Genomic DNA, 15,330 nt, shown 5'->3' on the forward strand with positions numbered 1-15,330 from the left:
GAATCCCGGCGAGAGGCTGGTGAAATCTCTCCCTTACGATGCCGTTTACAAGCTCTCGGTTCCACCCGGTTTGCTGGTTTTGTTCCCTCTCCGATGCTTTGTAAACCTCTAGGAAGTGAATTTGAGAAAAAGGTTCCTGAAAGCTGTCATCTCGCTGCCAAATGTGCTTGGGCTGCCATATCTACTACTTTTTTTCCTTTTTCCCCTTTTTTTTTTTTTTTTTTTTGGCCAGAGATGCATTGAGGTTTGGATTGGAAAAAACAGTGCCTTTTATTTGCCAGCTTCGCTATTTCTTACACATCAACATCACCTTGTGGTTTGATCGCAGGGATTTCTCTCCCTGTCACAAGCAATGATTGACCTGATGTGATTGCGTAGGTGTGCGGACCTGCCTTGAACAAGGATTATATTGTTTCACTTGAGTTTCAGCAGCAGTTTAAGGCAAAGTTACTTTTTAGCACATTTAGGGGGAAAATAAATGTCACTCGGTTTTGAGAAAGTAAATCTTGGTGGAGGCTTCCCCCACTGTCAATGGTCTGTGGGTTCCATCTTTTCCAGATATCGTACAATATCAGTCTCGTCTTTTGAAAGCATATTTTTGTTTCTGGCATTGGGGTCAGCAAACCTGAGAAGATGAATTCTCGATTCTTGCACTTGGTCTTGTTACATCAATCTCTCTTGATAACTGCAGCAAGAATAGAACACTTTAAATGAAGGCTCACTCTTGAGATTCATGTTATTATACAGTCTTATTTGTCTAAAAACCTCTGTTGCCTGTCCCCATGAAATAGTATGATGGCTTTTTCAACACCATGACTCATAATCCTAAATACAGGAATGAATTTTGACTTAGTGCTGTGCAAGTGCTTTATCTCAGCAAACAGCTTTGTGTGTAGAAAATGCAACTTGGGGGGAGGGAGTCGCTGCTAAATCTGCTAATCTATGTCCTCAGGAGGACAGAGTTTAAAGTTGTTTCCAGGCTGGAGGTATGTCTTTGCTCCCAAATCAATGAGGCATTCTCAGTTCTTTCAGAATAATTTTGCTATTTCATAAAAAGCTTCCAGAAAAGGAGGAACCAGTTAGTTCTTGGTTTCTATATTATTGAGCCCATTTTGCCTGGGGACACGAAGTTCAATTTAGTCTGAATGGGTGATTTACCTTTTTTCTTCTTGATCTCTGTGTAATGACTCTGACTGTACTTCATGAGAAACTCAGCTTACTGCATCACCCACGGTTGGTATAATTACCTGTGGTTGTACCAAGCCTAATAGTAGGGGAAAAACCCTTCACCTTTTTTTCTGGTGGTTTTGTTGCATACAAGATACTTTCACTTTCTGCTTTCTGTCCTTTACGTGTCTGAGATGATGTAGAGAGTAATTTACTCTTAAAATGGCCCATGGAATGGGATGTTTAGTGAAAGGAGTGTCTATTCTTCATGATTTAACATATGCAGGCTGTTTTCTGTTGCTCATATGTAGAATATGGATTTATTTTGTACGAACAGAATAAGGATTAAATAAGAACATATGCTTCCTCTTTTCTGGGTGATAAATCCAACTTGCTGTCCCGGAGGAAGGCAGCTTATACAGCCTGGACTGAAAAGATGCTGGAAGACAAAGTGACTGAATGCTGAATATAAGAAGATCAGGTTGTCTAAGCTCCCCAAACTAGACTGCCTAAAACTTGGGAAGCAGCCAGCAACACTGGGTGCAAATCATGTAAAATCCTTAATCTGCTTCATGAAATAGAATCTGGCAAAATAATGAAGTGTTCTGAATTCTTAAAATGACTTAGAATAAAGACAATTGCTCTCCAGTTTTAAGTCAGTTCCCTCCAACCAGATTCCCTTCTGTTCCCTTGTATGAAAAGAAAAGAAAGAAAGCTTTATACTGTTAGCTTCTATGCTTCAGATAATATGTGGAATTTTATTAGCACCACTCCTTTCCCTTCAAGTTTGAAATTATTTCTTAAATTTCGTTGGCAGGGTTGCGGTTTTGGCATTGTATGCTGCTGTCATATAACAAGTTCATTCTGCTTTTGCTTCTGTTCAATAAAATAGCTTAGCGTGCAGTTTCATAGGTTGGACTTGATGATCTCAAAGGTCTTTTCCAACCTAGTTCATTCTGTGTGTGATTCATTTTTCATCTTGGTTCTAAAATTTTAATAGAACTTCAGGAGTCATTGACATTAACTGCCCCTAGCAGGTATTGTATCTTGATTATTGGCTATGTAGGTGTTTTGAAGGCTTATGTGAATGCAGTTTTTGTGTTTTGGGAAGATTGAGATCTAAAGGATATTCAGTACTTTATGAGGGAATGGGAGAATTGGTTCGTATTTGTTGCTAGGAAGAGCAGTCCCAAGGGAGATCCAGTGGCAAACGTTATGGTTATTTGCCCACAGATTGTCTGACTTAGTGTTTGCTTAGTCTCTTAAGTAGATGGTGGAAAGAAATACACTGATGGATATCAAAGCACCAGATTCTGATAATATTTTCACTTATATCACATCATTCCCAAAGTGTCTGCAGAACTCTTCTGCTTAGCCTGTTTTGGAACCAGAGTATTCCAGCAGCAATTCTTGGTAAAAAACATCGGAAGCATCTGCTAAGGAAATGAATATGCTGCACAGTGCTAATCAGCTGGGAATCTGATGAGTGGAAACTCTTTCAGGAATCAAGCACTTTTGCTATTACTGCATCTCCAATTTCAAAAAAATTCTGAACTGTTTGGAGTGGAGTAAGGTCATTCTTTATTCTTCTCTAACTTTTGCCAAGTTAATATTTGTGCATCTCTGTATTTCATATACCACATACACACATGAACTTAAACTAACAAAACAAACAAAAAAACCAAAACACCAAAACCTAAGAAATCTTTTGTTCTTCCATACTTCAGAAAAGTGGAATTTTGTATTTGCATCCCTCTGTATGACTGCACTCTCAAAACCCTCTTTTTTTGTCTATATACCTCCTACAATTGGCATAGAATATTGAAGTTTTGAAGTCTTCCTTATCTATTTACCTTTCATTTCTTGAAGAGCCCAGACCTATAATATAGTGAAATATAGAGGAATTAATCTCATTCAGATCATATTTTGGTAGTGGCTTGATTACCATCACTTTTGACCCTTTTTTTTACTATTTGTTGCTTGTTCTGTGAGTTGATAAGTTACTGCAATTTATGGCTACAAAAAGAGGGTGAAAGGAGTTTTGTGCAAACTTAGACAAGTTCAGTGGAGGGTTTTGGATAACGACATAGTGGATAATGACATAGGCTCTAAATTGGATCTCATTTGAGGAGGAGCCACCATAATGATGAAGAATTGATGACACAAGTGCTGACACAGCCTCCCAGGTGAGAGGCAGTGGCTTTCTGTGGCAACGCAGACTCTTATCAGAGTACATAGTCCTATTATTTTACTCAAGTTGGAATAGTTCTGCTGTCTTGAGTTGAATTTGTTGGGTTTTCTTACCTTCCCACAAGGAGGAATCTTGTCTGCTTTATTCAGGTCACTCCTTCAAGCTCAAGGTCTGTGCATGCACTCAGGACAGGATGCAGCTCCTTTGAGAAACTTCTGCTAAAGAGATGGCATTTTCATTCATCTGTGGCAGCTTGAGTATTAGGGAGACACTGCAGTGAAAGGACAAAGAGGAAATAGTTTGGGGGACAGGGATTCCCTCCTAGAGCACTCTAAATAGCAAAGTCCTTTTCATAGGGAAAACTTAAGTCAATGCTGTGATTCATTTGATTTATTATTTATGGTTTGTATGAGTTAAGATTCCTGTGATCCTAGCCCTTTGAGTCTCACAAGGACCTCTTATTCCTCTTAGCTAACTGTATTTTTTCATATATCCCACAGGCATTCCAGACTGTTTAACCTTGGTTATTAGTCTAACCTGCTGACATTTGTCTTACTGATTTTTATATCCTGATAAAATCCTGTAATCTTCGAAAGCTATCATCCACCTCTTTTGACCTTGTCCTTTAGACAGAGGGATTTCCTAGGTTACAAGTAGCAGGCTGAACCTGGTTTTACTTTTATTGGTTGTTGCTCATGGGTAGTTTGTTACATTTCTTTATTTATAATTTTTGACGTGAAACGTATTCCTTGTTGTTATGTTTCCCTAGAATAGTTTTACAACTGAAACTCTTTTTTTTTCACTCTTGTAAGAGTTAGGTAATGAAGTTTATTGCTGCTTGTTTTTCATTGCCTGTTAAGATTGTGTTCCTCCCTTCCTGGGTGCACCATGAGGTTCAGCTTTTTATTTAACCTGCACTGAGGTCCTAGCAAAGCATTCTCAGAGAGCTACTAACCAAGCAGTAGATTGCATGCTAGGGAAAATCCCTTCATCCAAAGGATTGTCAGGAACAGGCTGCCCAGGGTTGAGTCAGCATCCCGGGAGGTATTTAAAAGCCTTGTAGACTTTTGGACTCGATGACCTCAAGGTCCTTTTCCAGTGTAAGGGATTGTAAGATTCTAAGTTGTCGTAAAAGGTACAAGCTGAAGTGAATTCTTCCCTAAGATTATATTTTGTGAACTGAATGTTTTTTGACCATTGTAAGATACTGAACCCTTGGATTCTACCACGTTGTGTCATAGTCCTCTTGTCTGCAATGTGTGTGACCAGAGTGGATTAACACATTTTTACCTTTTAATAATAAGAATTTTCTATATATGTGTATATTCCCTTGGGCAGTAGTTCTCCTGATTTTGAAATGCTGTTTCTTATCCCTCACCTCTCATATGTTATCTTTTTTCTGTCCTCACCCTTTCTCTCTGTTCCTTTTCTGCAGAGAGCTAATACTGTTCAGTGCAGCTTCAATGCAGTTTTTGGAAATTTCCCTTGAAATCTGCAGAATGCATGTGATGTACCCAGAAGACAATTTCAAGTATTAAGGACCCACATAACTAAACTTGTATTTTCTCTGCTATTATGACCTTTTTTTTTAAAATGAAGCATAAAATGTGTTTTGATTGAAGATAGTCTATCTGAAACGTTTCATTAGTCACATAAAACTTGTCTGCATTGTATACATGAGTTAAAAATATACATATTATACAATATACATAACTACTACATTCAGTGAATTTGAACATTGCTGTAGTATTCATAACAAAAATCTTTTAACAGATCATCTACCTCCTAACAAGCTTTTAAGTAACTTCCATGAGCCTTTCTTGATAGGTCCTGTTCAAGTAGAGTTAGTACAATGACTTAATTTTCTATATTGTAGATTTAGAAGAGCAAAAATACTAGCTCTAAGTTGCTCAAGAAAGTTTCATGCTGCACCACTACACCTCTGTATCAGGCATTTTTCTTAGAGTTTCTTACCTTTTTCTTAGAGTTTGCTTCTCCATATACATGTTGAATTGCCCATTTCTGTCTTGATATAATTAAAGCTTTCTAGTTTTAATAATTAAAATACCAATAAATGCAAAAAACATAGAATGTGTCTAGAAACATTCATCAAATGGCAGCAACCAGATATTCATCATCTTCATGTTCTCGGGTTGAGTTTTCTTATTGTCTTGTGTTTAGGATGAGTTGTACCTAAAAATGCCCCCATTGTTCCTAGAAAAAAATGTATTTTCCTTTGAGTTTGTTTATTTGGGTTTTTTACCAATCTTGGTATTTTGATCTTGGTATTATTGATCTTGGAATTTCTGAGTCACCTGGCAGAAGAGCTTTCTCCCTGGGAAAAATAAATTGAGAGGAGCTAAGCAGACGATATGTTTTAAATACACTGTATTTCGTACCTAGAAAATACATGAAATATTCTTGATGTAGGAATTTTCACACCTGCTTGGTGAACTCCTGCTGTAAAGATAAAGGAGCTTGCAGCAGTTCTCTGGTGGTTCTAATATGTTGTATGTGGATATAAACTTGCTTACTTATCTCACAGGGGCATAGACACACAGAATAATCAAGGCATACCTCCAAAACCCTCCAGTATCTCAGCTTTTGAAACACTCTCACAATCCTGACAAAAATGCATTTTGCTAATGGTAGACCTGTGGTACATTCAGAGATGATTTTGGCATAAGGAGGGGCTGCAAGATGAATAGCTATTCCTTTGCTAGCAGTAAAATGCTTAAAAAAACCCAAGTGGGCAAACAGTCCAAATAAGGCACCAGTTTGAAACATGGGTTGTGGAGGACTTAGGGGCAAGCAGTGAGTAGGAGCAGAAAAATTTAATATTTCTCAGTTTCTGTGTGCTCATGGAAAATAAGGTAGGAAATGTTAAAATACATACCAATATTGTGGGCTTTGTGGGGAAAAACGTCCAGAGAGATCAGGAAAAATGTGAAAAAATATTTGGAGAATTGGACAAAGTCAGTTGTTTGAGAAAGGTTTTTGAAGCACTCAAACTGTAAGTAAAACTAAATTTAGATCTTGTGCATTAAATTTGAGTAGATATGTAGCCAGATTAGAATATCTAATACTTTGTTTCTTCTTAGATTTATTTAGGAATTAAACTGGCAAGATTTTGTCTACAAAATCACTGTTTATGTTTCCTGATCTGACAGCATAGGAAAAGGGTGTGGAACACTCTGTAGAGCAATAAAAAAAGAGATTTCACAATCTTTATCACTCAGACTTTGGTCTAGACTTTACAAGATATTTTATAACATTATTAAAGCTGCCTTGTTCCAATCAGTCCCTTAGCACATTGATTTGGTTTTCCAAGTTCTTGTAAAAATGAGCAATTTATTTGCCTGTATTTCTTTTTGTGGAATGCAGTTTCTCAATCAGGATTATCGATCCTCCAAGAACACGGTGAAATGCAGTATCATTCTGTTTACACTTCACATCTATTTGTGCTTTGCAGCTACTTTTCCTAGACTGCAAAAAAGCATGCAGGACGAGAATGCTTCCAGGTTTTTTTTCTGCTAAAGCTAACAGCTATATTACCATAAATAAAATCAACCAGTTTTGAATACTTAGTCTAATTTTAAGAGCCTGTAATCAAGTTGCCATATTTTATGGGCTAGACTTTAAATATACTTATGATTATAGTTTTAAATCAAATATTAGCTTGTTTTTTCTAATAGACATTTTCTTAAATACCAGTAGAGTTTGTTTATAAATCAACAATAATAGCAAAAAATATTTTTCTTTCTTTTGATAGCATAACTCCTCTTGAAAGAGAAACTGTGCTCCTTATGGATAAGCTGTAGTTCTTGTTGGAATACTTTCCCTGAGTTTTTTCAGTAGTTTGGCATTCATATGTTCAAGAGATTGGATAATCAGTAAAATAAAAACTTCTGACTATATTAATGACGTGAGAAATGAAACTGAGCTGCAGGGGTGTTTGGTTTCACAAAGTGATTTGATGTATGGCTGCATCTACATCTTGGTGGTCTTATATATATCTTTCTATATATATCTTTCTTTCATCTATATCTTTGAGGCCTCTCAGGCAACTTCCTGATATCAGGTTTTGGCCCCAGTTGTTAATCTTTGTGAAGTCTTTGAGTGTCTGAAATGACTCTCCTTGGGTTCTGGATTGATAGTTTAATGGGATGATTCATGGTTCCTTTGAGGAAAAGCTTACAGTAACTTTCACCTGACCTATCATAGCTAAATTCTCCCCAAGGTAAGTTGGAGAATTCTTGAGGGAGCAAGAAGGAGCTTCAGGCTGGAAGATGCTCAAGGGCTTGGTGTGAATTACAAATTTCTGAGTCCTTGCATCGGAGATGAAGTTCTGTGGAAACAGTATGTTCCCACTGGAAGTTTGGAATTCCCATTCAGTAGCGGATCCAAGTTGGCTCCTGAACACCCTGTAAGTGAGCAGTGCTTGCAGCACTGTTGTGTTACCAGGAGGGATTCAGTGTTGCCACAGGTCTGTGGTGAAAGGACTGGGTTTTTACAGTGATATAAGGAGAGTTTAACCTCAGTGGGTGAAGTTCTGTGCTGGTGTAAAAGGCACAATGCAGTTTACTTAAGCTGTTGTTGAGTTGATGCTGTTTAAACCTCTGGCTCTGCACACTGAAACCAGCACAATGAGGCCCAAGTGTGCACTTAAACTTCCCTTTGAGGGCTCTACTGGCTGATACAGAGCAAAATCTTTAACAGGTTTAGCTTCTGTTCAGCTTCTATTTAAGTCTTTGTACCTTGATTCATTTCCTGGCACTGTATTTTCCATATGCACCGGTTGCATAGCTTTTGCACTGTGTAATGTCACAGAACGCCACGATTAAGTTACTTTAACATGTCTAGGAGCACTTCCTTACATACTGAGATGTTGGCATGTATGTGACCACATCTAGAGCAAAGAAAACTGTGAGCCTTATAAATGGAAAAAAAGATTCATTTTTAAGAAGCTGTACTTGAAAAATAGTATTAGAGTTCAAATACATGCAGAAAACTGTTCTACATCAACTTTGCATTTTTTTAGACTTAAGAAGGGGGTTAGATGGAGATCTGAAGAATCTATTTTCTCATTATTTGGGGGTTATGTAAATTAGCAGGGGTCTTTTTTCCCCTGACATTTGAAGTGCAAGTTTTCTTTTTCCCAGCTACTTGAAGAATGGAATTTCTTCCCCATGCACCATTAGCACTCTGGTTTGTTAGAATTGGCTTGGGCTCTATTCAGACTGTTGTTTGTACCTTAAGTCTGTTCTATCCTTGAGTATTGTTCCTGGTGGATTTGGCAAACTTGAACTCCTATCAATATACATTTTTATGTTTGTTTATCCAAATTTAAAAACAACAACAAAAAAGTCTCCTCACTGTATAAATTCCTGATAAACAACTCAGCTTCCACATTATTGATTTTGGGTGTGCATTATGAAAAGAGCTTTTTAATGAAGGTGTACTCTTGCCCTTTGACAAGCTACAGAATATTTTTAACTGTGCCACCCACCTTATTCCTTAACTAAAATCTGACATTTAATTAAAAAGGCTGCTGATGCAGCATTGTAGTTTGGCAGAAATTACTGTAGGAACCTTAGTGTCTACCTTGCCTGTACTGTGGAGATCAAGGCTAGTGCTTAAAATTAGGATGTTTGTCCAGGCCACAAAAATGCAGAATTAAAACCCTTCCATTTTTCACTTTGTACTGACCAGCTCTGTCATCCTTGCATTTGATAAACAGAGAAAGAAATCTGTTTTCTTTCAGAAATTAAAAAAAAAATTTCTTTTTTTTTTTTTTTCCCTAATATATTCTCACTTGTCTTGTATGTGCCTCAGTGCTCAGCTAACCGTTGTCCAGTTTATTCTGGTGTTGAGGTCTTTATTTCTATTATTAAAATTTATTTAGAATGTCATGGGAATCTCTCAATTCTAAGTATGTGTAATTTGGGTTTGGTGGTGTGGTTTTTACAGCTGTTGTTCAAGCTGGAGTTCAGTTAGGTGTGAGGAGGGCTTTCTGTATCCTCTGCTGTGCTTGCAAAAAAAACATGATTTCCATCTTAATCCAGACTTCTGAATGACTTTTGTCATTTTACTCCAAGCATTTAATCTTCAGGGATGACATTTCACCATATGACTTGAAATTTTTTAACACACATTATCGTAAGCTTTACCTCATGCATTCCTTCCCATCCCACAAAGTGTACTTCTGAAATTCTATTTCAGTTACTATAACCTAATTTTTTATTAAACTAGTTGGGAAATGTCCTTATTTACTGAACTCCTTGACTTCTTGAATGGGGCTAAAAGAGAAGCCCTCATCCTGCTCCACCCACCCAACAAGCCTGGATGGATTTTTTCTCTTCTGTGCAGTTCAGTCAGGGTTGATGAAGTCTCTACATGGTATTTGTGCAGTTGTGCTGAATCTTTGTTATAATCAGCTAATAATAGGTTCTCCTCCATCTTGTACCTTTCTGTTGGGTTTCTCATTAGCTATTTATGAAAACAGATGATTTCAGGCATTGATTTCATGCCTTCCGAAGGCCAGTTGATCTTGCATCTTTTTCTTTGTAGCAACAATACCTCTTCCATGCAGATCCTCTTGCTTGGTTTTATTTCTGATGAGGATTTTTCAAGTGACCTCGAGATGTCTGCAATGACTGGGGGTGTTTTTACTGAAGGTCTGACTCACTGCCCATGTTGCACAAGCTTTAAATCCACAGAATATGAAAGCAGCACATTGAAAAAATGGGTGATCCATGAGCGTCCAGTACTTTGTCCTGGTCTACAGATTTTTTTTTCCCTTGAGATTATTTGCACCAGAATTATCTTCCGTGTTTTTGCTAATATATTCACTATATTATTAGAATAACACATTTGGCTTGCTTATTCTAAATATTTGTGTAGGCATCTCATCTAAGGCTATCATTATAGCTCCCAAAGAAAGCTAGTCAGGATAAACAAATGAAAATATTATGGAGAAAATGTAAGTTTGATGCTTTATGTTGTCCCAGTGGTCTGTTAGAATGTACAAAAGCTGAACAGAGCAAGGCAGCCTATAAATACTAATTTAGACAACTTTAAATTCTATCTTTTGAAATGACTGGTAAATCCATGCTAACTATTGTCATTTTGTAATTAAGCTGCTTTCAGACCTGAACCTCAAGTCATGTGTTGAGACCAAACTGTAGGATATGACTTTTCTCATTGTTAAAATAACAGCCTAAGTTGGAAGCTATTAAGTGATAAAAGCTGCAGAAAGCAGTATCATATTCCTCTGAAATACAGAGGAAAATGTTATTGAAAAAATTTATTCTTTCTTTTGTCAGGCTAGCAGCTTGCACTGTTCTCTTTAAGACCAGGCCTAATGGTAGAATTATTCACAGAATCACAGAATGGTTTGGGTTGGAAGGGATCTTAAGGCTCATCTCATTCCAACACCCTAGCAGGGACACCTTCCACTGGTCCAGGTTGCTCAGAGCCCCATCCAGCCTGGCCTTGAGCACTTCCAGCCACCACAGAAGTGACTCTGTCAGGTTTTGGGGTGTCCCCCCTGCAGTTAGAGCCACTCTTGTCCTCTGCATGCACCTGGCTCAGGTACACATTTACCTACTTCAGGCAGTGGGACAGAGGTGTAAGGCTAAGATAGGATAACATGGTAGGATAGTCTGTGTTGGATCCTCGTGGTTGTAGCTTACAGACAAATGGACTGCTCAGGATGTTGAAATGTGCTAACATAATGCCTTAAATAGTTATCTGCAGGTTATCTGTCAAATCCTGGCTGTTACAAAGTCAATGTAGGCCAGTGATACAGAGTCTAAAAGAGAAAAGCTTTTTGTATCAACTTTTAAGATGTGTTTGCCAGCACATTTCCCCAGCGAGTTGAAAGGAATGAGTATTTTCATAATATTAGAAAATCTATTCCTCTGTCTCTGCCTATCTTTTTCTCTTCATTAGGTTTGACTAAACAGTAAAGAAATCCATTCATCTGTGGTAGTGTCAGTAAAGTTGTCTCTGTTTTCCTCCCTGCTGGTACTACAGTACTGTTTCAAGATCATTTACATTCTGCTCAGAGCTGTAAGTGATCTTTTTGGCAGCTTTGTGCATTTGCATTAGCTGCTGGATCGTAATAATTTTCAAATGGATTGTCTGAAATTAGGGGGTTTTTTGGTACATATTTATAGATGACAGTTCCTGTTTGTGGGTTTATGTCTTGTACATTTACCTAACTAATATGAATGTGGCTCTAGGAAGAACCTTGTTAGATAAAAATGCACAGTTTTTCACAGTCACTGTTCTAGAGATGGTTAATGTTGCCTATTGAATTTCCTTTCTGATTCTGAAAACCATTTGGATTTAGGAGGCTATTTAGGCGGTATTTTCTAGAGGCTTTTTGTTGTTGTTGTTTTGGGTTTTTTTAATGTTTGGGGCAGAAGGAAGGAAGCCTTGATGTTTACACTTATATTGTTTATAATGTGTTTGTACTGTTGAAACGCAGGAGAACTAACATAAATACTAACCCAATGTTTTTGAGTGCACCTTGGATGTCTGACTTAACTGTTTTGTAGATCTTCTCCCTGTTATTCAGATAACGTTTGACATATATGGATATTATTTTGTACATATGTGGTGTTTTCAATTTATATCAATGTCCATCTAGTGTATGAAAGAGTTTTAGTTGATACACAGCAAGATTTTCTAGTAGAATTACTGGTTTTTTCCCTCTTCCATCCATACAGCTATGAGTGGCAAAGCAATTTGTAAACGCTAAGTTTTATGTGACCATTTTAGAGAAGACTTACTAAAGTGGACCTGTTTCTGCTTGTTTTTGGAAAACCATTTCATTTAATGACAGTGCTTCACTTTAAACCACGTGTTCTAAGAACTGACTTGTGTTCCCAGTACTGCAGGGGGAAAAGCTCAATGTGCATGCTTGAGATCACAGTGAAGAGCACACGTGGGGGAATTCCAGAACTGCTGAAAATATAAGAGGAAGGTAGAAGGTATTTAACATAATTACATAGCTTCAGATTGTATAAACCTTGTACAGTTCAGCCAAGTGCAGAATTACCTCACCAGGCTCACCTTCTTTTTTGTTTTTATGTAATTGATTTGAAAAGCTGGAGAGGGACAGCATTTCATAAACTGAGAAAGTTCAGAAAACTATGGTAGGCAGGTGAGGTAAATAACCTTCCAATATGATTCAGATGGAAAAATGTAAGATTAAATCCATGACAACGCAAATATAATCCCATTTTAGAGTTACATAAGACTATTTAAAGTGGGTCATTAGTGTTGGGGAAAAACACGTTTTAATTTTCCAGGCTTTTTGGTTTTTTTTCCCCCCTCCCCTTCCCACACTAGAGGTATTGCTTTCCTCTAGGGACAAAGATGGGATGAAGCTAAATATATCACTTGTCTACTTTATTCTCCATCATGTTGCTTCAGTGGTAATCACTTGTTAGAGATTCACCTTCAGAGATTCTCCCTGACATATGGTGATGTGCATAATGAGTATATGCAAACATATAGCAGTTTCAAATTCATTCTTTATTGCACTTAGGTTTTAGTTCACAAATTGCTGTAATAATTAAAGAGATTTGGTAAGCATTAAGCTGTGCACTTATGGGAAATTTCACCTTAATTATTTATTATTTGTGTGAGATGGAAAAAAAAACAGTTTAAGACCTGGCTTGAGAGTTGAGCTTCTCTTGTTTCCTAATTTCAAATGATATACAGGCAGATTAAGTTTCTGTTTTTTGAAAATACCATCATTTTCAGGGGAAGATAAGAAGCTGGTTGTTTGAGGGGTGTGACCTGTGTGGCTTAGTTGGGGATTTTTGATTCATTTCCGGTTTTGGGTTTGTTTTTTTTTCGGGGGGGGTCATTTGGGTTTTTTCCAGCTACAAAGAGACCTTAGATAGAAAGTGAATTGCTTCTGCAGCAGCCCTTTAGAACTGAGAGATACAAAGAGAAGTACATCTAGGTGTTCTCTAGACATCCAGAAATATAAACATAAAAAATCTAGGTCTCTCAAAAACTCTTTTTTTATACCGTGTTTTGGGTAACTGGGGAAAGGAACGAAATGTTTACTTTCCCATTCATAATGGGAACCATGTGATGATGATGGTGAGCAACAACAACACACTGCAAATCATGTTGGAGCTGCAGCTCTTCCTTTGATACTCCTGACTGTCAGAATTGTCGTAATCAGTTGCCAGCAATGGGAGTTGCATCCACAAAGTCCAGCTTGCAGCTTCTGATGATTGAGATAATTTACTCTGAATTTCCATTCAGCAGCTAAGTCCTATTAATCCAGCTTCTTGTTCATCCTGTTTTTGGATTCTTTATAAGAGTTGACAGTAAAATTTTTCAGTTCATGCTGAAAATTATATGTTGGCAAATAAACAGGTAACCATTATAACACATCTCTTCAAGCTTTGTGCAGAGCCTTTGATCAAGTGCTTGACAGTAAGTCATGATGGCAGTCAGTGTGCTGAACCAGAAGAGGACAACAGGATGATTGTAGGAGAGATTCCTGCAATCTTGATGAAAGGGCCAGTCTATGCAGCCTGAACTGTGCTAATCAAAATAGCAAGCCCAGATCCGTAGCTGAAATAGCAAATTAATTATTGCCCTACTTACTTTGCAGTAATGTCTAGGGGACACTGAGGTTAATTCCATGGGCAGATGTGAGGGGGCAATGACTTCTGGTTGGAGAAGTAGAAGTCTGCTGGCACAGATGGATCCAGAATAGCCTGTGTCTTCCTCAATTAAGCCTGTCACAATGAGAGATTTAAGCCATGCATACTGAATCACGTGTCCCATGTCATCTCCATTTGGCAAATCACAAAACCATTTTCCCTGCCACTCTCTCTGCTGTTTTGCCTTCACTGCAATGGTTTCTCTTACCAAAAATGGCTGCTGGTAAGCATGAGCACTTTTGTGTTTTCTAAATTATTCTTCATGATCAGAAAGAGACTAAAAATTTGCTCTTACTATGTTGTAAAGCACTACTTTGAAGTAAGAACAAAAGAGAGAAAGCTTTGAATGAGTTATGAGCAGTAATGGTTCCCTGATATTGGTTGTGCTGTAGAATATTGGGATGCACAGAGAAAGGGAAAAGAAGGGATGAAAGCACATCCTAATTTGAGTTTAGGAAGCTCAAGTCCTTCCATAGTCAATAGAGAGGATGAGGCTTTTGGGGCTGCTGCTTTGAATCACTTCCTAAAAAGGGGAGAAGGGCTAAGCTAAACATCTCTTTGCTACCAGAAGATACAATTTCTTCTTTTCATTTTCACAAGCTCTGATACGCACCTGACCCATCTGTTAGACAGCTTGGTTTGTGAAACAAGCAGAAAGCTCATGTAAGAAAAAGGCTTCTTTTGTTGTCATGATCTGAATCAGCTCATCGAGGGATCTGTTGATTTGGCACATGTAGCACAAAGGGGGGTGTGAGACTGAGTGCCTTGGAGCAGTAGGATAAGTGCAGTGAGATCAGGCTGTTCCTCAGCTGTGAGCTGCTGGCTCAGCTCAGCCCTCTGCTGTGCCTGGACACTCCTGTGGGTCCAGAGGCCTCCAAGGGCCCCAGATGTCTTCCCTGACTAGAGAGGGACAAAATGACCCACAGCTTCCCCTTCTGCTCTGGTGGCAACAGTGGCTGGTGTTGTCATCTTTGAATGTAAACTTTTCCTTCCTCTTCTTTCATCCTGTGTAATCTTGGTTTTGTTGTTTTTTTTTTTATTTGAAATCAGGAAATATAGTAGTCTTAGTAAATCTTTATACCTTGTCAGTTGTATCACTAGTGAGTAAATGATGGGAGAGTTTCTGTGGCAAATGAAGCTAACTTTACCTTCTTGACTGTAAGTATGGTATAGCCAGAATTTCTGCTTGATGGCTATGCTCAAGAACAGCACACTTAAAATGTACTGCTGGGTGAGAGTGTCCTGCCACACCTGTGGCCATGTCAGAGTTCA

At 38.0% G+C, this 15,330-nt stretch overlaps 1 protein-coding gene across 2 annotated transcripts in view; it reads left to right on the plus strand.

The window, feature by feature from the left end:
* MGAT5 (alpha-1,6-mannosylglycoprotein 6-beta-N-acetylglucosaminyltransferase) overlaps nucleotides 1-15,330 on the plus strand; it is a 114,410-nt gene that overhangs the window by 517 nt on the left and 98,563 nt on the right. The window contains exon 2 of one of the 2 annotated variants that reach the window (XM_085067078.1): nucleotides 12,257-12,357. The exons of the other annotated variant lie outside the window; for it this stretch is intronic. The gene's annotated coding sequence lies outside the window, so the exon portion shown is untranslated. The remainder of the gene's footprint in view (nucleotides 1-12,256; nucleotides 12,358-15,330) is intronic. 2 annotated transcript variants of the gene reach the window in all.

Source organism: Lichenostomus cassidix, chromosome 7 (genome assembly GCF_008360975.1).
Source record: "Lichenostomus cassidix isolate B80296 chromosome 7, HeHo_3.0, whole genome shotgun sequence".
In the NCBI taxonomy this organism is placed as follows: domain Eukaryota; kingdom Metazoa; phylum Chordata; class Aves; order Passeriformes; family Meliphagidae; genus Lichenostomus; species Lichenostomus cassidix.